This window comes from Hyla sarda, unplaced genomic scaffold, assembly GCF_029499605.1.
Source record: "Hyla sarda isolate aHylSar1 unplaced genomic scaffold, aHylSar1.hap1 scaffold_1493, whole genome shotgun sequence".
Classification (NCBI taxonomy): Eukaryota; Metazoa; Chordata; class Amphibia; order Anura; family Hylidae; genus Hyla; species Hyla sarda.
In genome coordinates this window covers 794-21859 of record NW_026608127.1, presented here as the reverse complement: position 1 = coordinate 21859, position 21066 = coordinate 794, and the positions used below count along the sequence as shown (strand labels likewise).

Sequence of the window (21066 nt, the reverse complement as noted above, 5' to 3'; positions counted from 1 at the left end):
GTAGGTGCACAATAGCATAGCCTAACCCTCTGTACTTTGGTCTATATTGATGCGGGACATAGACAGCCAGCTGATGACCAATCCATTAGTGCAATGGATGGCTGGAAGCATTTGTCTTTGCCTTTGCAATACCACAGAAGCAATGCATGGTCAATGTACAGCAATGACACACCTGTGTGAACAGCCAGGAGACCCCCCCCCCCCCCCATGTTATGTTACATAGTTACATAGTTAGTACGGTCGAAAAAAGACATATGTCCATCACGTTCAACCAGGGAATTAAGGGGTAGGGGTGTGGCGCGATATTGGGGAAGGGATGAGATTTTATATTTCTTCATAAGCATTAATCTTATTTTGTCAATTAGGAACATTCAGCACCCACCCGCTATCAAGGCAGCTGCCTATCATGTCATGCCCTACCTGCACAGGTGTGCTGGCTACTCAAATGATCCAATTAAGGAGGCCATTTAGTCAGCAGCAGCAGAAGTCCTGTGCCTGGACGCTCCAACAGGGGCCAGACACAAGCAGAAGCAGAAGCAGCAGAAGCAGCAGCAGCACCACCTTTTGTTTTTTGGCTGCAGCAGCAGCAAGGCCCACAGGGCTGGCTAGCTGGCTAGCCAGCAAGCAGGTAGCAATGAAAGTAGGAATCTTTCTTTTTAACCCTGTAAGGGGGTGGTGCACTGTACCCGAAGATACTGCCATATCGGGTCAATGCATAGGGCGACGGAAGCAAGCTTCGAAATCGGCCCCCGTTCTCAAAAATCCATTTAATATATGGTCCCCAGATAGGGGACGTATCAGATATTAAACTGATAAGAACAGATACTACACTTGATCTTAGCCAAAAGGCCGAGAAGCGATAACCGTGAAAGGGGCGGGCCCAACAAGGTCCCCTTCATGGGCACTATCACTGCTTGCTGTCAGGGAGGCTGCCAGACAATTTTCCATGCACACTCTGGGCTGGGGGGCAGTCAACCACCAGTACACACAGCAGAACCTAAACCCATACCATTATTGCTAAGCAGCAAGACAGGGGCCCATTGCACTCCCACGGGGCCTTTTTAAATGCAATCCATAACCCGGATTTGCCAGGAACCCTTCTTACTCCTCCTACTTGCATGTGACACTGGGCTTAGGATCTGCATAGGAAACACACACACAAGCACACACCTACCTTTGTTGCCTGCAGATGCCTCCTTGGCTGTCCCCAAACGGTATCAAACCAACACCCACGGGAAGCTGTAAGCATAGAGGACATGCCTGCACCCCATTGGACTTACCTGTGTGGGTTAAATCCGGGTTATTTGACAACCTATGGCGGTGATGGTTCTGCTCAGGCAGAGCAGTGCTGATGCTCCTCATAAAGCTGTCGCTGCTGTGAAGGTTCTAGGTGACATCACAAATCCCTTTGGTTACATACACAACAAAGCTGGGTTGTTGTTGTTTACACTCTGCAAGGCCTGTGGAAGTGAGTGACATCATAGCACTGTAGTTCTGAGGGTTCAAGATGGATGCAACAATCTCCTGTTGCTTCTATGAAGGCCGTAATAGACGACATCACCAAACAGCTCCATAGTCACATACACAGCAAAGGAGAGATGTTGTTTACACCTAGTGATGTCAGTGGTATTGAGTGACATCACAGCACAGTGCTAAGGCTCCTGGGCCTGGACACAGCAGCGGCTGCAATATCTCAACGGAGAATACGTTTATATCTATATGTGTGTGTGCGCATATATATATATATATATATATATATATATATATATATATATATATATATTTCTCCGGAAATCACTTTTAAACCCATTTCCACCTTTTTTTCCCTTCTCTTCCTCTTACTTTTTTTTCACGTTTTTTTACGTTTTTCTCCTTTTCGCCTCTTTTCTGGGCGTATTATTCTTCTTTTTCTTCTTTTTTTTCGTCTAATGCATACCCCATCAGTGCAGCAATGCTTATTCAATACCGCCAGCAGATGGAGACACTGGGGGATAATTTTCTAAGGATTTATACTGATTTTTCCTGTCTGAATTTGTCGCACAGAAAGTTGCAGGCCAAATATGTGTGACATTTCTGCGACTTTAGCTTCTAGAGCATTTTTACAACATTATACATAGGTGCTGAATACATAAAAAGCGACTGTTCAGCGACAGACAAGTCGCATCGGCTGAAAGTAGGCCAGAATGTCAGTCCATGTTGGAGCAGGTTTAGATACAGTCTAAAGCATAGATCTCAAAGTCTGTGCACAGAATTTAGCAAGGGCCTCGCACCTTCTGATGCATCAGGTAGGTGCACAATAGCATAGCCTAACCCTCTGTACTTTGGTCTATATTGATGCGGGACATAGACAGCCAGCTGATGACCAATCCATTAGTGCAATGGATGGCTGGAAGCATTTGTCTTTGCCTTTGCAATACCACAGAAGCAATGCATGGTCAATGTACAGCAATGACACACCTGTGTGAACAGCCAGGAGACCCCCCCCCCCCCCCCATGTTATGTTACATAGTTACATAGTTAGTACGGTCGAAAAAAGACATATGTCCATCACGTTCAACCAGGGAATTAAGGGGTAGGGGTGTGGCGCGATATTGGGGAAGGGATGAGATTTTATATTTCTTCATAAGCATTAATCTTATTTTGTCAATTAGGAACATTCAGCACCCACCCGCTATCAAGGCAGCTGCCTATCATGTCATGCCCTACCTGCACAGGTGTGCTGGCTACTCAAATGATCCAATTAAGGAGGCCATTTAGTCAGCAGCAGCAGAAGTCCTGTGCCTGGACGCTCCAACAGGGGCCAGACACAAGCAGAAGCAGAAGCAGCAGAAGCAGCAGCAGCACCACCTTTTGTTTTTTGGCTGCAGCAGCAGCAAGGCCCACAGGGCTGGCTAGCTGGCTAGCCAGCAAGCAGGTAGCAATGAAAGTAGGAATCTTTCTTTTTAACCCTGTAAGGGGGTGGTGCACTGTACCCGAAGATACTGCCATATCGGGTCAATGCATAGGGCGACGGAAGCAAGCTTCGAAATCGGCCCCCGTTCTCAAAAATCCATTTAATATATGGTCCCCAGATAGGGGACGTATCAGATATTAAACTGATAAGAACAGATACTACACTTGATCTTAGCCAAAAGGCCGAGAAGCGATAACCGTGAAAGGGGCGGGCCCAACAAGGTCCCCTTCATGGGCACTATCACTGCTTGCTGTCAGGGAGGCTGCCAGACAATTTTCCATGCACACTCTGGGCTGGGGGGCAGTCAACCACCAGTACACACAGCAGAACCTAAACCCATACCATTATTGCTAAGCAGCAAGACAGGGGCCCATTGCACTCCCACGGGGCCTTTTTAAATGCAATCCATAACCCGGATTTGCCAGGAACCCTTCTTACTCCTCCTACTTGCATGTGACACTGGGCTTAGGATCTGCATAGGAAACACACACACAAGCACACACCTACCTTTGTTGCCTGCAGATGCCTCCTTGGCTGTCCCCAAACGGTATCAAACCAACACCCACGGGAAGCTGTAAGCATAGAGGACATGCCTGCACCCCATTGGACTTACCTGTGTGGGTTAAATCCGGGTTATTTGACAACCTATGGCGGTGATGGTTCTGCTCAGGCAGAGCAGTGCTGATGCTCCTCATAAAGCTGTCGCTGCTGTGAAGGTTCTAGGTGACATCACAAATCCCTTTGGTTACATACACAACAAAGCTGGGTTGTTGTTGTTTACACTCTGCAAGGCCTGTGGAAGTGAGTGACATCATAGCACTGTAGTTCTGAGGGTTCAAGATGGATGCAACAATCTCCTGTTGCTTCTATGAAGGCCGTAATAGACGACATCACCAAACAGCTCCATAGTCACATACACAGCAAAGGAGAGATGTTGTTTACACCTAGTGATGTCAGTGGTATTGAGTGACATCACAGCACAGTGCTAAGGCTCCTGGGCCTGGACACAGCAGCGGCTGCAATATCTCAACGGAGAATACGTTTATATCTATATGTGTGTGTGCGCATATATATATATATATATATATATATATATATATATATATATATATATTTCTCCGCCGAAATCACTTTTAAACCCATTTCCACCTTTTTTTTCCCTTCTCTTCCTCTTACTTTTTTTTCACGTTTTTTTACGTTTTTCTCCTTTTCGCCTCTTTTCTGGGCGTATTATTCTTCTTTTTCTTCTTTTTTTTCGTCTAATGCATACCCCATCAGTGCAGCAATGCTTATTCAATACCGCCAGCAGATGGAGACACTGGGGGATAATTTTCTAAGGATTTATACTGATTTTTCCTGTCTGAATTTGTCGCACAGAAAGTTGCAGGCCAAATATGTGTGACATTTCTGCGACTTTAGCTTCTAGAGCATTTTTACAACATTATACATAGGTGCTGAATACATAAAAAGCGACTGTTCAGCGACAGACAAGTCGCATCGGCTGAAAGTAGGCCAGAATGTCAGTCCATGTTGGAGCAGGTTTAGATACAGTCTAAAGCATAGATCTCAAAGTCTGTGCACAGAATTTAGCAAGGGCCTCGCACCTTCTGATGCATCAGGTAGGTGCACAATAGCATAGCCTAACCCTCTGTACTTTGGTCTATATTGATGCGGGACATAGACAGCCAGCTGATGACCAATCCATTAGTGCAATGGATGGCTGGAAGCATTTGTCTTTGCCTTTGCAATACCACAGAAGCAATGCATGGTCAATGTACAGCAATGACACACCTGTGTGAACAGCCAGGAGACCCCCCCCCCCCCCCATGTTATGTTACATAGTTACATAGTTAGTACGGTCGAAAAAAGACATATGTCCATCACGTTCAACCAGGGAATTAAGGGGTAGGGGTGTGGCGCGATATTGGGGAAGGGATGAGATTTTATATTTCTTCATAAGCATTAATCTTATTTTGTCAATTAGGAACATTCAGCACCCACCCGCTATCAAGGCAGCTGCCTATCATGTCATGCCCTACCTGCACAGGTGTGCTGGCTACTCAAATGATCCAATTAAGGAGGCCATTTAGTCAGCAGCAGCAGAAGTCCTGTGCCTGGACGCTCCAACAGGGGCCAGACACAAGCAGAAGCAGAAGCAGCAGAAGCAGCAGCAGCACCACCTTTTGTTTTTTGGCTGCAGCAGCAGCAAGGCCCACAGGGCTGGCTAGCTGGCTAGCCAGCAAGCAGGTAGCAATGAAAGTAGGAATCTTTCTTTTTAACCCTGTAAGGGGGTGGTGCACTGTACCCGAAGATACTGCCATATCGGGTCAATGCATAGGGCGACGGAAGCAAGCTTCGAAATCGGCCCCCGTTCTCAAAAATCCATTTAATATATGGTCCCCAGATAGGGGACGTATCAGATATTAAACTGATAAGAACAGATACTACACTTGATCTTAGCCAAAAGGCCGAGAAGCGATAACCGTGAAAGGGGCGGGCCCAACAAGGTCCCCTTCATGGGCACTATCACTGCTTGCTGTCAGGGAGGCTGCCAGACAATTTTCCATGCACACTCTGGGCTGGGGGGCAGTCAACCACCAGTACACACAGCAGAACCTAAACCCATACCATTATTGCTAAGCAGCAAGACAGGGGCCCATTGCACTCCACGGGGCCTTTTTAAATGCAATCCATAACCCGGATTTGCCAGGAACCCTTCTTACTCCTCCTACTTGCATGTGACACTGGGCTTAGGATCTGCATAGGAAACACACACACAAGCACACACCTACCTTTGTTGCCTGCAGATGCCTCCTTGGCTGTCCCCAAACGGTATCAAACCAACACCCACGGGAAGCTGTAAGCATAGAGGACATGCCTGCACCCCATTGGACTTACCTGTGTGGGTTAAATCCGGGTTATTTGACAACCTATGGCGGTGATGGTTCTGCTCAGGCAGAGCAGTGCTGATGCTCCTCATAAAGCTGTCGCTGCTGTGAAGGTTCTAGGTGACATCACAAATCCCTTTGGTTACATACACAACAAAGCTGGGTTGTTGTTGTTTACACTCTGCAAGGCCTGTGGAAGTGAGTGACATCATAGCACTGTAGTTCTGAGGGTTCAAGATGGATGCAACAATCTCCTGTTGCTTCTATGAAGGCCGTAATAGACGACATCACCAAACAGCTCCATAGTCACATACACAGCAAAGGAGAGATGTTGTTTACACCTAGTGATGTCAGTGGTATTGAGTGACATCACAGCACAGTGCTAAGGCTCCTGGGCCTGGACACAGCAGCGGCTGCAATATCTCAACGGAGAATACGTTTATATCTATATGTGTGTGTGCGCATATATATATATATATATATATATATATATATATATATATATATATATATTTCTCCGCCGAAATCACTTTTAAACCCATTTCCACCTTTTTTTCCCTTCTCTTCCTCTTACTTTTTTTTCACGTTTTTTTACGTTTTTCTCCTTTTCGCCTCTTTTCTGGGCGTATTATTCTTCTTTTTCTTCTTTTTTTTCGTCTAATGCATACCCCATCAGTGCAGCAATGCTTATTCAATACCGCCAGCAGATGGAGACACTGGGGGATAATTTTCTAAGGATTTATACTGATTTTTCCTGTCTGAATTTGTCGCACAGAAAGTTGCAGGCCAAATATGTGTGACATTTCTGCGACTTTAGCTTCTAGAGCATTTTTACAACATTATACATAGGTGCTGAATACATAAAAAGCGACTGTTCAGCGACAGACAAGTCGCATCGGCTGAAAGTAGGCCAGAATGTCAGTCCATGTTGGAGCAGGTTTAGATACAGTCTAAAGCATAGATCTCAAAGTCTGTGCACAGAATTTAGCAAGGGCCTCGCACCTTCTGATGCATCAGGTAGGTGCACAATAGCATAGCCTAACCCTCTGTACTTTGGTCTATATTGATGCGGGACATAGACAGCCAGCTGATGACCAATCCATTAGTGCAATGGATGGCTGGAAGCATTTGTCTTTGCCTTTGCAATACCACAGAAGCAATGCATGGTCAATGTACAGCAATGACACACCTGTGTGAACAGCCAGGAGACCCCCCCCCCCCCCCCATGTTATGTTACATAGTTACATAGTTAGTACGGTCGAAAAAAGACATATGTCCATCACGTTCAACCAGGGAATTAAGGGGTAGGGGTGTGGCGCGATATTGGGGAAGGGATGAGATTTTATATTTCTTCATAAGCATTAATCTTATTTTGTCAATTAGGAACATTCAGCACCCACCCGCTATCAAGGCAGCTGCCTATCATGTCATGCCCTACCTGCACAGGTGTGCTGGCTACTCAAATGATCCAATTAAGGAGGCCATTTAGTCAGCAGCAGCAGAAGTCCTGTGCCTGGACGCTCCAACAGGGGCCAGACACAAGCAGAAGCAGAAGCAGCAGAAGCAGCAGCAGCACCACCTTTTGTTTTTTGGCTGCAGCAGCAGCAAGGCCCACAGGGCTGGCTAGCTGGCTAGCCAGCAAGCAGGTAGCAATGAAAGTAGGAATCTTTCTTTTTAACCCTGTAAGGGGGTGGTGCACTGTACCCGAAGATACTGCCATATCGGGTCAATGCATAGGGCGACGGAAGCAAGCTTCGAAATCGGCCCCCGTTCTCAAAAATCCATTTAATATATGGTCCCCAGATAGGGGACGTATCAGATATTAAACTGATAAGAACAGATACTACACTTGATCTTAGCCAAAAGGCCGAGAAGCGATAACCGTGAAAGGGGCGGGCCCAACAAGGTCCCCTTCATGGGCACTATCACTGCTTGCTGTCAGGGAGGCTGCCAGACAATTTTCCATGCACACTCTGGGCTGGGGGGCAGTCAACCACCAGTACACACAGCAGAACCTAAACCCATACCATTATTGCTAAGCAGCAAGACAGGGGCCCATTGCACTCCCACGGGGCCTTTTTAAATGCAATCCATAACCCGGATTTGCCAGGAACCCTTCTTACTCCTCCTACTTGCATGTGACACTGGGCTTAGGATCTGCATAGGAAACACACACACAAGCACACACCTACCTTTGTTGCCTGCAGATGCCTCCTTGGCTGTCCCCAAACGGTATCAAACCAACACCCACGGGAAGCTGTAAGCATAGAGGACATGCCTGCACCCCATTGGACTTACCTGTGTGGGTTAAATCCGGGTTATTTGACAACCTATGGCGGTGATGGTTCTGCTCAGGCAGAGCAGTGCTGATGCTCCTCATAAAGCTGTCGCTGCTGTGAAGGTTCTAGGTGACATCACAAATCCCTTTGGTTACATACACAACAAAGCTGGGTTGTTGTTGTTTACACTCTGCAAGGCCTGTGGAAGTGAGTGACATCATAGCACTGTAGTTCTGAGGGTTCAAGATGGATGCAACAATCTCCTGTTGCTTCTATGAAGGCCGTAATAGACGACATCACCAAACAGCTCCATAGTCACATACACAGCAAAGGAGAGATGTTGTTTACACCTAGTGATGTCAGTGGTATTGAGTGACATCACAGCACAGTGCTAAGGCTCCTGGGCCTGGACACAGCAGCGGCTGCAATATCTCAACGGAGAATACGTTTATATCTATATGTGTGTGTGCGCATATATATATATATATATATATATATATATATATATATATATATTTCTCCGCCGAAATCACTTTTAAACCCATTTCCACCTTTTTTTCCCTTCTCTTCCTCTTACTTTTTTTTCACGTTTTTTTACGTTTTTCTCCTTTTCGCCTCTTTTCTGGGCGTATTATTCTTCTTTTTCTTCTTTTTTTTCGTCTAATGCATACCCCATCAGTGCAGCAATGCTTATTCAATACCGCCAGCAGATGGAGACACTGGGGGATAATTTTCTAAGGATTTATACTGATTTTTCCTGTCTGAATTTGTCGCACAGAAAGTTGCAGGCCAAATATGTGTGACATTTCTGCGACTTTAGCTTCTAGAGCATTTTTACAACATTATACATAGGTGCTGAATACATAAAAAGCGACTGTTCAGCGACAGACAAGTCGCATCGGCTGAAAGTAGGCCAGAATGTCAGTCCATGTTGGAGCAGGTTTAGATACAGTCTAAAGCATAGATCTCAAAGTCTGTGCACAGAATTTAGCAAGGGCCTCGCACCTTCTGATGCATCAGGTAGGTGCACAATAGCATAGCCTAACCCTCTGTACTTTGGTCTATATTGATGCGGGACATAGACAGCCAGCTGATGACCAATCCATTAGTGCAATGGATGGCTGGAAGCATTTGTCTTTGCCTTTGCAATACCACAGAAGCAATGCATGGTCAATGTACAGCAATGACACACCTGTGTGAACAGCCAGGAGACCCCCCCCCCCCCCCCATGTTATGTTACATAGTTACATAGTTAGTACGGTCGAAAAAAGACATATGTCCATCACGTTCAACCAGGGAATTAAGGGGTAGGGGTGTGGCGCGATATTGGGGAAGGGATGAGATTTTATATTTCTTCATAAGCATTAATCTTATTTTGTCAATTAGGAACATTCAGCACCCACCCGCTATCAAGGCAGCTGCCTATCATGTCATGCCCTACCTGCACAGGTGTGCTGGCTACTCAAATGATCCAATTAAGGAGGCCATTTAGTCAGCAGCAGCAGAAGTCCTGTGCCTGGACGCTCCAACAGGGGCCAGACACAAGCAGAAGCAGAAGCAGCAGAAGCAGCAGCAGCACCACCTTTTGTTTTTTGGCTGCAGCAGCAGCAAGGCCCACAGGGCTGGCTAGCTGGCTAGCCAGCAAGCAGGTAGCAATGAAAGTAGGAATCTTTCTTTTTAACCCTGTAAGGGGGTGGTGCACTGTACCCGAAGATACTGCCATATCGGGTCAATGCATAGGGCGACGGAAGCAAGCTTCGAAATCGGCCCCCGTTCTCAAAAATCCATTTAATATATGGTCCCCAGATAGGGGACGTATCAGATATTAAACTGATAAGAACAGATTTTTTGATTGAAAGAGCTTTATTTTCCGTTCAGTCATTACAAGTCGTACAATAAATTACAGTCACACAAAGCATGATAGTACAATACACAGCAAAGGTTCCCTAAGCTATACATCGCACACCATGCTACTCTAACATTCAGCTCAATCCTGCAATAGAAAAGCACAAGAGATCAAACAAAAACCAAATAATACAATCTGTGATCGGGGTAGGGGTGTGGGCGACTATGTGGGGGTAGGGAGGGGGCGGATCACAGGGCCAAACTGTTGGGCTGTATCTTCAGGGAGACATGGGAGAAGGAGAGGGGTCTTCACTCCTCTTCTTCCTCATCAACGGCCGAGCTGTCCAAGATGGAATAGTCTCTAAGCAGGTTCTTGATGAACCTGCGGCAGTCCCGGACGGACATGTTTTCCCTGTTGATCACGAGGCGGTTCCTGGAGAGCCACACTGCGTCCTTAAAACAGTTCATAAGGCGCCAGGCCTCCTGGATGGCCTCCACGTCGTGGGTCCCAGGGAACAGGCCGTAAAGCACCGAATGGTACGATAGGCAGCTCCTGGGCACTGAGTCTCTGAGTTCCTGTTCTAGGGCGTCCAACAGACCCTGTGCAAAGGGGCACTGCCAAAACACGTGGAAAGATGTTTCCTCCACGTAGGGGCAACGGGGGCAGTACCGGGTCTTGCACAGGTTGCGGGCATGCATGAATGACCTGAGAGAGAGACCTCCCATGACGGCCATCCACGACAAGTCCTTGTGTCCATTGGTAAGCCGCTTTGAGGCCACATTGTTCCAAACTGTCTCTGCAGTGGCTGCGGGGAGTCCCGGAACCAGCTCGGTCGAGTCCTTAGCTCGGATGAGCTTGTGGATTGTCTTTGGCTTCCATAGGTCTGGTTTCAGTCCTTCCAGCTGGTGCTCCCTCACAAACCGGACAACATCCCCATAGAACCAGGGAGTGCTCCAGTTGTAAGGGATGGAGCTGTCCCACTTGTCCCAGCCCAGCTGTCTCCAGAGGGGCATGAGAAGCAAGCGAGACATGGACCTGCCCGCTGAGCCAGTCTTTTCTACAAGAGTCCGCTGCACCGTGACACATGCAAAGGAGGCCCTCAGCAGAGCGGGGATGTCGGGTATTCCCTTCCCACCCTTGCGGGGTTCCTTGTACATCACGGTCCTCTTGACTCTGTCCATTTTGCCCCAGACGAAGCCAAATACTGTCCGGGTGATGGCCTTGCAAACGGTGGTATGGGGAGGCCAGGCCTGTGCGGTATATTGGAGCACAGGCAAAACTTCACTCCGCAGGACAAGTGCCTTGCCTTCCATCGTGAGCTTTCTGGAGCTCCACAGTCCGATCTTTGAGTTTATCCTTCCTAGTCGGTCTTGCCAAGACTTAAGGGCCGCTCCTTCCTTCCCGAACCAGACTCCAAGAATTTGAATGAAGTCCGGCTTAATAGTAAAGGGGAAGGGGGCGGAAGAAGCCAGGTGCCACTCCCCGAAGAGCATGGCCTCCGACTTCCCGCAGTTGACTTTTGCCCCCGAAGCTCTGCCGAAGTCCTCGCAGGTCTGGACGAGTGCAGTCACCGAACGCTGGTCAGCGCAGAAGACGGTCACGTCGTCCATGTAGAGCGAGCACTTGACCTCGTGGCGATCTGGTCCTGGTGCGGTGATCCCTCTGATCTCTCCACTCTGCCGGATAGTCTCAGCGAAGAGCTCTATAACACAAACAAAAAGGAGAGGTGAAAGAGGGCAGCCTTGTCTAACCCCTGAAAGAATGGAAAAGGGGTCAGTCTTCCAGCCGTTCACCAACACCGTGCTGTAAATGTCAAAATACATAACGTTAACAAAAGAGCAAAACATCTTCCCCAGACCCAGCCTGCGCAAAACCCTGTCCATGAATGCGTGGGAGACACGGTCGAACGCCTTCTCCTGATCTAAGCTGACCAGGGCGGCGCGGCCCCCGCGGTCCTGGATGTAATGGACCGTGTCTCTCACAAGGGCAAGGCTGTCGGCAATCCTGCGGCCAGGAATGCTGCAGGTCTGGTCCGGATGGACGATCTGCCCCATGACAGGTTTCAGCCTGTTGGCCAGCACCTTGGCGAGGATCTTGTAGTCCACGTTCAGGAGAGAGATGGGACGCCAGTTTTTCAGGTCACATCTCTCCCCCTTCCGCTTATACAAGATCGTGATCATCCCTTCCCTCAACGACGGAGGCATTCTGCCCCCCACCACCATCTCCTCGTACACCTCCAACAGGTCCGGACAGGTCAGGTCACCCAGCGCTACGTAGAGCTCGGCCGGGAGACCGTCACTGCCCGGGGTCCTGCCGGGCTTAAAGGATTTAGCGGCAGAGAGCAGCTCCCCCACCGTCAAGGGATCGTCCATAGCCGCCGCACCTGCGGGATCAACAACGTTAGTGACACCTGACAGGAACCTCTCGGCGGCTTCGGGGTCGGATGACTTGGGGGCGTAGAGGTTGCTGTAGAAGTCGTGGACGACCCCCATCACTTCCTCCTTGCCGCTCCTCATGTGTCCGGTCTCATCTCGTAGCTCAGTCAGGGGCGTGTGGCCGGCATGGAGCTTCCTGAAAAAGAAAGAGTTACATTTCTCACCCTTCTCCAGGTTCTCCACCTTGGAACGAAAGACGATTCGCTTGGATTCCTCCTCAAAGTGCCTTTTCAAGCTCTTTTTGGTCTCCTCCAGCTCCTCCCTGACGTCCCAGCCACACTGGAGCAGGTCCTGCAGGGACCGCAGCTCGCGCTGCAGTTTCCTCAAGTCCCACTTCTTCGCACACGCCTGTTGTCTGCCTTTTGCCTGAAAGAAACAACGGAATTCGACTTTAACATATTCCCACCAGTCGCTGATGCACTTGAACAGACATTTGTCATTTCGCCATACAAGGTACGCATCCCTAAGTTCCTCCATGACCTCCCTCTGCTCCAACAGGGCACAATTCAACTTCCAGGAGCCTGGGCCAGGTGGGAATCCATGGCCCAGAGTCCCCCGGAATCGAATGGCCCTGTGGTCAGAGAAGAAGCAGGGGACCATAGAGTACGACACCTTTCTGACTGCTCTCGAAGTGAAGATGAAGTCTATCCGAGAACGGAGCGAGCCATCGGGGCGGCTCCACGTATAGTTTACGGAGCCGTTCCCGACGGACCCGACAACGTCCTGCAAGGATGCCTCCGTCACCATCTCAATCAGCAGTTTAGACGTCACGTCCAGGTTGGCGGATGTGCCAGAACTGCGCCCGTCCACCTCAATGGGGCAGTTGAAGTCACCACCCAACACTACTGCCCTAGTGGTGGCGAGTTCAGCCCGCAGGGCCTGGAGAACCTCCAGTCGGACATCCCTCTCAGGGGAGGCGTACACGTTGATGAGCCGCACGGGCTCACCCGCCCAGGAACCGTCTGCGACAAGAAGTCTGCCACAGACGAGCTCCCGGACGGAATCAAGTGCAAAGTTACCTCCCCTGATCAGGATGGCCACCCCCGCAGACCTATTGTCGCCCCCACCAGACCAGTAGGAAGGGCCGTGAGGCCACTGCCTGGCCAGTGATAAGAACAGATACTACACTTGATCTTAGCCAAAAGGCCGAGAAGCGATAACCGTGAAAGGGGCGGGCCCAACAAGGTCCCCTTCATGGGCACTATCACTGCTTGCTGTCAGGGAGGCTGCCAGACAATTTTCCATGCACACTCTGGGCTGGGGGGCAGTCAACCACCAGTACACACAGCAGAACCTAAACCCATACCATTATTGCTAAGCAGCAAGACAGGGGCCCATTGCACTCCCACGGGGCCTTTTTAAATGCAATCCATAACCCGGATTTGCCAGGAACCCTTCTTACTCCTCCTACTTGCATGTGACACTGGGCTTAGGATCTGCATAGGAAACACACACACAAGCACACACCTACCTTTGTTGCCTGCAGATGCCTCCTTGGCTGTCCCCAAACGGTATCAAACCAACACCCACGGGAAGCTGTAAGCATAGAGGACATGCCTGCACCCCATTGGACTTACCTGTGTGGGTTAAATCCGGGTTATTTGACAACCTATGGCGGTGATGGTTCTGCTCAGGCAGAGCAGTGCTGATGCTCCTCATAAAGCTGTCGCTGCTGTGAAGGTTCTAGGTGACATCACAAATCCCTTTGGTTACATACACAACAAAGCTGGGTTGTTGTTGTTTACACTCTGCAAGGCCTGTGGAAGTGAGTGACATCATAGCACTGTAGTTCTGAGGGTTCAAGATGGATGCAACAATCTCCTGTTGCTTCTATGAAGGCCGTAATAGACGACATCACCAAACAGCTCCATAGTCACATACACAGCAAAGGAGAGATGTTGTTTACACCTAGTGATGTCAGTGGTATTGAGTGACATCACAGCACAGTGCTAAGGCTCCTGGGCCTGGACACAGCAGCGGCTGCAATATCTCAACGGAGAATACGTTTATATCTATATGTGTGTGTGCGCATATATATATATATATATATATATATATATATATATATATATTTCTCCGCCGAAATCACTTTTAAACCCATTTCCACCTTTTTTTCCCTTCTCTTCCTCTTACTTTTTTTTCACGTTTTTTTACGTTTTTCTCCTTTTCGCCTCTTTTCTGGGCGTATTATTCTTCTTTTTCTTCTTTTTTTTCGTCTAATGCATACCCCATCAGTGCAGCAATGCTTATTCAATACCGCCAGCAGATGGAGACACTGGGGGATAATTTTCTAAGGATTTATACTGATTTTTCCTGTCTGAATTTGTCGCACAGAAAGTTGCAGGCCAAATATGTGTGACATTTCTGCGACTTTAGCTTCTAGAGCATTTTTACAACATTATACATAGGTGCTGAATACATAAAAAGCGACTGTTCAGCGACAGACAAGTCGCATCGGCTGAAAGTAGGCCAGAATGTCAGTCCATGTTGGAGCAGGTTTAGATACAGTCTAAAGCATAGATCTCAAAGTCTGTGCACAGAATTTAGCAAGGGCCTCGCACCTTCTGATGCATCAGGTAGGTGCACAATAGCATAGCCTAACCCTCTGTACTTTGGTCTATATTGATGCGGGACATAGACAGCCAGCTGATGACCAATCCATTAGTGCAATGGATGGCTGGAAGCATTTGTCTTTGCCTTTGCAATACCACAGAAGCAATGCATGGTCAATGTACAGCAATGACACACCTGTGTGAACAGCCAGGAGACCCCCCCCCCCCCCCCATGTTATGTTACATAGTTACATAGTTAGTACGGTCGAAAAAAGACATATGTCCATCACGTTCAACCAGGGAATTAAGGGGTAGGGGTGTGGCGCGATATTGGGGAAGGGATGAGATTTTATATTTCTTCATAAGCATTAATCTTATTTTGTCAATTAGGAACATTCAGCACCCACCCGCTATCAAGGCAGCTGCCTATCATGTCATGCCCTACCTGCACAGGTGTGCTGGCTACTCAAATGATCCAATTAAGGAGGCCATTTAGTCAGCAGCAGCAGAAGTCCTGTGCCTGGACGCTCCAACAGGGGCCAGACACAAGCAGAAGCAGAAGCAGCAGAAGCAGCAGCAGCACCACCTTTTGTTTTTTGGCTGCAGCAGCAGCAAGGCCCACAGGGCTGGCTAGCTGGCTAGCCAGCAAGCAGGTAGCAATGAAAGTAGGAATCTTTCTTTTTAACCCTGTAAGGGGGTGGTGCACTGTACCCGAAGATACTGCCATATCGGGTCAATGCATAGGGCGACGGAAGCAAGCTTCGAAATCGGCCCCCGTTCTCAAAAATCCATTTAATATATGGTCCCCAGATAGGGGACGTATCAGATATTAAACTGATAAGAACAGATACTACACTTGATCTTAGCCAAAAGGCCGAGAAGCGATAACCGTGAAAGGGGCGGGCCCAACAAGGTCCCCTTCATGGGCACTATCACTGCTTGCTGTCAGGGAGGCTGCCAGACAATTTTCCATGCACACTCTGGGCTGGGGGGCAGTCAACCACCAGTACACACAGCAGAACCTAAACCCATACCATTATTGCTAAGCAGCAAGACAGGGGCCCATTGCACTCCCACGGGGCCTTTTTAAATGCAATCCATAACCCGGATTTGCCAGGAACCCTTCTTACTCCTCCTACTTGCATGTGACACTGGGCTTAGGATCTGCATAGGAAACACACACACAAGCACACACCTACCTTTGTTGCCTGCAGATGCCTCCTTGGCTGTCCCCAAACGGTATCAAACCAACACCCACGGGAAGCTGTAAGCATAGAGGACATGCCTGCACCCCATTGGACTTACCTGTGTGGGTTAAATCCGGGTTATTTGACAACCTATGGCGGTGATGGTTCTGCTCAGGCAGAGCAGTGCTGATGCTCCTCATAAAGCTGTCGCTGCTGTGAAGGTTCTAGGTGACATCACAAATCCCTTTGGTTACATACACAACAAAGCTGGGTTGTTGTTGTTTACACTCTGCAAGGCCTGTGGAAGTGAGTGACATCATAGCACTGTAGTTCTGAGGGTTCAAGATGGATGCAACAATCTCCTGTTGCTTCTATGAAGGCCGTAATAGACGACATCACCAAACAGCTCCATAGTCACATACACAGCAAAGGAGAGATGTTGTTTACACCTAGTGATGTCAGTGGTATTGAGTGACATCACAGCACAGTGCTAAGGCTCCTGGGCCTGGACACAGCAGCGGCTGCAATATCTCAACGGAGAATACGTTTATATCTATATGTGTGTGTGCGCATATATATATATATATATATATATATATATATATATATATATATATATATTTCTCCGCCGAAATCACTTTTAAACCCATTTCCACCTTTTTTTCCCTTCTCTTCCTCTTACTTTTTTTTCACGTTTTTTTACGTTTTTCTCCTTTTCGCCTCTTTTCTGGGCGTATTATTCTTCTTTTTCTTCTTTTTTTTCGTCTAATGCATACCCCATCAGTGCAGCAATGCTTATTCAATACCGCCAGCAGATGGAGACACTGGGGGATAATTTTCTAAGGATTTATACTGATTTTTCCTGTCTGAATTTGTCGCACAGAAAGTTGCAGGCCAAATATGTGTGACATTTCTGCGACTTTAGCTTCTAGAGCATTTTTACAACATTATACATAGGTGCTGAATACATAAAAAGCGACTGTTCAGCGACAGACAAGTCGCATCGGCTGAAAGTAGGCCAGAATGTCAGTCCATGTTGGAGCAGGTTTAGATACAGTCTAAAGCATAGATCTCAAAGTCTGTGCACAGAATTTAGCAAGGGCCTCGCACCTTCTGATGCATCAGGTAGGTGCACAATAGCATAGCCTAACCCTCTGTACTTTGGTCTATATTGATGCGGGACATAGACAGCCAGCTGATGACCAATCCATTAGTGCAATGGATGGCTGGAAGCATTTGTCTTTGCCTTTGCAATACCACAGAAGCAATGCATGGTCAATGTACAGCAATGACACACCTGTGTGAACAGCCAGGAGACCCCCCCCCCCCCCCCATGTTATGTTACATAGTTACATAGTTAGTACGGTCGAAAAAAGACATATGTCCATCACGTTCAACCAGGGAATTAAGGGGTAGGGGTGTGGCGCGATATTGGGGAAGGGATGAGATTTTATATTTCTTCATAAGCATTAATCTTATTTTGTCAATTAGGAACATTCAGCACCCACCCGCTATCAAGGCAGCTGCCTATCATGTCATGCCCTACCTGCACAGGTGTGCTGGCTACTCAAATGATCCAATTAAGGAGGCCATTTAGTCAGCAGCAGCAGAAGTCCTGTGCCTGGACGCTCCAACAGGGGCCAGACACAAGCAGAAGCAGAAGCAGCAGAAGCAGCAGCAGCACCACCTTTTGTTTTTTGGCTGCAGCAGCAGCAAGGCCCACAGGGCTGGCTAGCTGGCTAGCCAGCAAGCAGGTAGCAATGAAAGTAGGAATCTTTCTTTTTAACCCTGTAAGGGGGTGGTGCACTGTACCCGAAGATACTGCCATATCGGGTCAATGCATAGGGCGACGGAAGCAAGCTTCGAAATCGGCCCCCGTTCTCAAAAATCCATTTAATATATGGTCCCCAGATAGGGGACGTATCAGATATTAAACTGATAAGAACAGATACTACACTTGATCTTAGCCAAAAGGCCGAGAAGCGATAACCGTGAAAGGGGCGGGCCCAACAAGGTCCCCTTCATGGGCACTATCACTGCTTGCTGTCAGGGAGGCTGCCAGACAATTTTCCATGCACACTCTGGGCTGGGGGGCAGTCAACCACCAGTACACACAGCAGAACCTAAACCCATACCATTATTGCTAAGCAGCAAGACAGGGGCCCATTGCACTCCCACGGGGCCTTTTTAAATGCAATCCATAACCCGGATTTGCCAGGAACCCTTCTTACTCCTCCTACTTGCATGTGACACTGGGCTTAGGATCTGCATAGGAAACACACACACAAGCACACACCTACCTTTGTTGCCTGCAGATGCCTCCTTGGCTGTCCCCAAACGGTATCAAACCAACACCCACGGGAAGCTGTAAGCATAGAGGACATGCCTGCACCCCATTGGACTTACCTGTGTGGGTTAAATCCGGGTTATTTGACAACCTATGGCGGTGATGGTTCTGCTCAGGCAGAGCAGTGCTGATGCTCCTCATAAAGCTGTCGCTGCTGTGAAGGTTCTAGGTGACATCACAAATCCCTTTGGTTACATACACAACAAAGCTGGGTTGTTGTTGTTTACACTCTGCAAGGCCTGTGGAAGTGAGTGACATCATAGCACTGTAGTTCTGAGGGTTCAAGATGGATGCAACAATCTCCTGTTGCTTCTATGAAGGCCGTAATAGACGACATCACCAAACAGCTCCATAGTCACATACACAGCAAAGGAGAGATGTTGTTTACACCTAGTGATGTCAGTGGTATTGAGTGACATCACAGCACAGTGCTAAGGCTCCTGGGCCTGGACACAGCAGCGGCTGCAATATCTCAACGGAGAATACGTTTATATCTATATGTGTGTGTGCGCATATATATATATATATATATATATATATATATATATATATATATATATATATATTTCTCCGCCGAAATCACTTTTAAACCCATTTCCACCTTTTTTTCCCTTCTCTTCCTCTTACTTTTTTTTCACGTTTTTTTACGTTTTTCTCCTTTTCGCCTCTTTTCTGGGCGTATTATTCTTCTTTTTCTTCTTTTTTTTCGTCTAATGCATACCCCATCAGTGCAGCAATGCTTATTCAATACCGCCAGCAGATGGAGACACTGGGGGATAATTTTCTAAGGATTTATACTGATTTTTCCTGTCTGAATTTGTCGCACAGAAAGTTGCAGGCCAAATATGTGTGACATTTCTGCGACTTTAGCTTCTAGAGCATTTTTACAACATTATACATAGGTGCTGAATACATAAAAAGCGACTGTTCAGCGACAGACAAGTCGCATCGGCTGAAAGTAGGCCAGAATGTCAGTCCATGTTGGAGCAGGTTTAGATACAGTCTAAAGCATAGATCTCAAAGTCTGTGCACAGAATTTAGCAAGGGCCTCGCACCTTCTGATGCATCAGGTAGGTGCACAATAGCATAGCCTAACCCTCTGTACTTTGGTCTATATTGATGCGGGACATAGACAGCCAGCTGATGACCAATCCATTAGTGCAATGGATGGCTGGAAGCATTTGTCTTTGCCTTTGCAATACCACAGAAGCAATGCATGGTCAATGTACAGCAATGACACACCTGTGTGAACAGCCAGGAGACCCCCCCCCCCCCCCCATGTTATGTTACATAGTTACATAGTTAGTACGGTCGAAAAAAGACATATGTCCATCACGTTCAACCAGGGAATTAAGGGGTAGGGGTGTGGCGCGATATTGGGGAAGGGATGAGATTTTATATTTCTTCATAAGCATTAATCTTATTTTGTCAATTAGGAACATTCAGCACCCACCCGCTATCAAGGCAGCTGCCTATCATGTCATGCCCTACCTGCACAGGTGTGCTGGCTACTCAAATGATCCAATTAAGGAGGCCATTTAGTCAGCAGCAGCAGAAGTCCTGTGCCTGGACGCTCCAACAGGGGCCAGACACAAGCAGAAGCAGAAGCAGCAGAAGCAGCAGCAGCACCACCTTTTGTTTTTTGGCTGCAGCAGCAGCAAGGCCCACAGGGCTGGCTAGCTGGCTAGCCAGCAAGCAGGTAGCAATGAAAGTAGGAATCTTTCTTTTTAACCCTGTAAGGGGGTGGTGCACTGTACCCGAAGATACTGCCATATCGGGTCAATGCATAGGGCGACGGAAGCAAGCTTCGAAATCGGCCCCCGTTCTCAAAAATCCATTTAATATATGGTCCCCAGATAGGGGACGTATCAGATATTAAACTGATAAGAACAGATACTACACTTGATCTTAGCCAAAAGGCCGAGAAGCGATAACCGTGAAAGGGGCGGGCCCAACAAGGTCCCCTTCATGGGCACTATCACTGCTTGCTGTCAGGGAGGCTGCCAGACAATTTTCCATGCACACTCTGGGCTGGGGGGCAGTCAACCACCAGTACACACAGCAGAACCTAAACCCATACCATTATTGCTAAGCAGCAAGACAGGGGCCCATTGCACTCCCACGGGGCCTTTTTAAATGCAATCCATAACCCGGATTTGCCAGGAACCCTTCTTACTCCTCCTACTTGCATGTGACACTGGGCTTAGGATCTGCATAGGAAACACACACACAAGCACACACCTACCTTTGTTGCCTGCAGATGCCTCCTTGGCTGTCCCCAAACGGTATCAAACCAACACCCACGGGAAGCTGTAAGCATAGAGGACATGCCTGCACCCCATTGGACTTACCTGTGTGGGTTAAATCCGGGTTATTTGACAACCTATGGCGGTGATGGTTCTGCTCAGGCAGAGCAGTGCTGATGCTCCTCATAAAGCTGTCGCTGCTGTGAAGGTTCTAGGTGACATCACAAATCCCTTTGGTTACATACACAACAAAGCTGGGTTGTTGTTGTTTACACTCTGCAAGGCCTGTGGAAGTGAGTGACATCATAGCACTGTAGTTCTGAGGGTTCAAGA

General features: G+C 48.0%; 7 non-coding genes and 2 pseudogenes across 7 annotated transcripts; all 9 read right to left on the bottom strand.

Annotated features, from left to right (window-relative positions):
- Positions 1 to 670: 670 nt before the first annotated feature.
- On the bottom strand, positions 671 to 861 carry LOC130308729 (U2 spliceosomal RNA). Its single transcript, XR_008857667.1, has one exon. It is a non-coding gene; the product is annotated as a U2 spliceosomal RNA (small nuclear RNA).
- Positions 862 to 2956: 2095 nt separating this feature from the next.
- Positions 2957 to 3147, bottom strand: LOC130308728 (U2 spliceosomal RNA). The gene has a single exon (XR_008857666.1). It is a non-coding gene; the product is annotated as a U2 spliceosomal RNA (small nuclear RNA).
- Positions 3148 to 5242: 2095 nt separating this feature from the next.
- LOC130308726 (U2 spliceosomal RNA) lies at positions 5243 to 5433 on the bottom strand. Its single transcript, XR_008857665.1, has one exon. It is a non-coding gene; the product is annotated as a U2 spliceosomal RNA (small nuclear RNA).
- A 2096-nt stretch (positions 5434 to 7529) lies between these two features.
- On the bottom strand, positions 7530 to 7720 carry LOC130308764 (U2 spliceosomal RNA). Its single transcript, XR_008857698.1, has one exon. It is a non-coding gene; the product is annotated as a U2 spliceosomal RNA (small nuclear RNA).
- Positions 7721 to 9811: 2091 nt separating this feature from the next.
- Positions 9812 to 9985, bottom strand: LOC130308756 (U2 spliceosomal RNA; annotated as a pseudogene).
- Positions 9986 to 13479: 3494 nt separating this feature from the next.
- Positions 13480 to 13559, bottom strand: LOC130308763 (U2 spliceosomal RNA; annotated as a pseudogene).
- Positions 13560 to 15648: 2089 nt separating this feature from the next.
- LOC130308759 (U2 spliceosomal RNA) lies at positions 15649 to 15839 on the bottom strand. The gene has a single exon (XR_008857696.1). It is a non-coding gene; the product is annotated as a U2 spliceosomal RNA (small nuclear RNA).
- Positions 15840 to 17936: 2097 nt separating this feature from the next.
- Positions 17937 to 18127, bottom strand: LOC130308748 (U2 spliceosomal RNA). The gene has a single exon (XR_008857686.1). It is a non-coding gene; the product is annotated as a U2 spliceosomal RNA (small nuclear RNA).
- Positions 18128 to 20228: 2101 nt separating this feature from the next.
- On the bottom strand, positions 20229 to 20419 carry LOC130308737 (U2 spliceosomal RNA). Its single transcript, XR_008857675.1, has one exon. It is a non-coding gene; the product is annotated as a U2 spliceosomal RNA (small nuclear RNA).
- Between the last annotated feature and the right edge of the window lie 647 nt (positions 20420 to 21066).